The sequence below is a fragment of the Lygodium microphyllum genome, chromosome 17 (assembly GCF_053477565.2).
Source record: "Lygodium microphyllum isolate KBCC chromosome 17, Lygodium_microphyllum_v1.1.10, whole genome shotgun sequence".
Classification (NCBI taxonomy): Eukaryota; Viridiplantae; Streptophyta; class Polypodiopsida; order Schizaeales; family Lygodiaceae; genus Lygodium; species Lygodium microphyllum.
Genome location: NC_141151.1, coordinates 115,251,580 through 115,253,379, shown reverse-complemented (window position 1 = coordinate 115,253,379; position 1,800 = coordinate 115,251,580). Strand labels below are relative to the sequence as shown.

The 1,800-nt window shown below is 39.8% G+C and overlaps 1 pseudogene; it reads right to left on the bottom strand.

Annotated features, from left to right (window-relative positions):
* Positions 1–579: 579 nt before the first annotated feature.
* Positions 580–1,229, bottom strand: LOC148022271 (ruBisCO large subunit-binding protein subunit beta, chloroplastic pseudogene; annotated as a pseudogene).
* Between the last annotated feature and the right edge of the window lie 571 nt (positions 1,230–1,800).

Below are 1,800 nucleotides of genomic sequence, written 5' to 3'. Positions count from 1 at the left end.
TTCCACATGTCTGTATGACCCAAAAAGCATCAAAATACAGGCTTAAAATCGACCAATTTCCTTGTTGTTTTTATGCATAACAATTGCATTCTCAGCCAATACATGTGTGTTATTCTCAAGTATGTGCATGGGCATACATACATCTGACCACTTTACTTGTCTAGTTTAGAGCTCAGATAGCTCCAACGGCAACAACCAGTAATTTTTGCTCTGTTTTGCAACAAATTTAGCATGCATTCCAAAACAGGAAATTCATCAAATAGGCCAACTAAGTTCATTTCATCATCTGGTGACATTGCTGATGTTGGAACACGCTGCATGTTTTATTTCTACATCTTCAACGCACCATTGTCCAAATCTCTCAAAAGCGATTGCTTAAACATACACTACAGTCAATAGCATCCTTCTACTATGCAAACAATAAATGTTGGTTTTCTCATTTTGTGTTGCATAGATAAGAGCAATATCCTCTAAAAAATTGCAGCATCAAGGTTGCAGCAATAAGGATCAAAGGACCAGCAAGCCCAGCTTCCACTGCTGGTAGTACACAAGCCATAATTAACTTCCACATCCCCCATTTTAGTAACCATATCCAAAGTTATCCATAGGATTACCAACAAGTGCAACAACTTCAACCTCTTTAATGTCTACCACCATTGAATCAGATGTCAAGAAAGGTTTGGCAACTGACCTAGCATTCTCTATGAAGCACCTCACTGCCTTTGTGGGATCAATGGTTCCAGCAACCATGAGATCTTCATACGTCCCCGTGGCAGCATTGTAGTCAAATTTGAAGTTATCATTTGACAGAACTTTCTCAACTATAGTCAAGTTTTAGCGGACAGCTCAAAGCTCTCTTTACAATATCTGCACAACCTGTTGCTCATGGTTTTCAAGGTTTTCTTTAATAACATCCACCTTGGAAGCAAGGCAGACAAGCGTACATCCACCACCAACGACAATGCCTTCTTCAACAGCAGCTTTTATTGCATTCAAAACATCCTCCACTCTTAACTTTTTCTCTTTCAGCTCAATTTTTGTTTGAGCCCCGACCTGAATAATGCCACACGTAGAACTCCGAGCTTTGCATATCAGAAACGGAACGCTGCAAAAAGAAAAGGTTGAACACAAAATGTACATAGGAAATGGAGGCTGGAAAATGGAGACACGGCTCTCTTTACTGTTGTATCTCTTCCTGGTGAGATCATGCCGCAGGAGCTGCTAGCCATTGCTATAACATCGTTTTAAATCACTCTCTTCTACCTTTTACCAACAGTATCTTAGCAAAGTGATTCACAATGAAATTGTTATTTATTTTGGTTTTTTTATGCGCTTGTATTTACGCATGTATATGCGCATCTATTGCGCGTCTATTTCTGTGTGTAAATTTCTTCATACATGCGACTATAGACGCGAGTTTGTAGATGCACAAATAGACGGGTGGGTAGACGCGCTTGTAAGATTTTCTCTCAATTCAAAAATCGCGTCTAAAAGTGCGTCTAAGAGGCCTTTTTGTTGTGGTGCCACCATTGACTCATTCAAGTTTGATGATGCTAGATGGTCGACATCCTTGTTCTGGTCTCTTGGCACATGATGTACTTATGCCTCCCTAAATCTTCTCATAAGAGATTTGGCCTCTCTCATTTTACTAGAGAGGTTTGTATTTTTGCATGCCCATGTACCTTGCATCCGCCTTACCAATAGCATGGAGTCTCCAAAAGCATTCAACCTCTCGATTGAATTACTAAGACACCAAACACAATATTAGTGAGTTTGGGAATCTCCCAATTCCCATTTTTT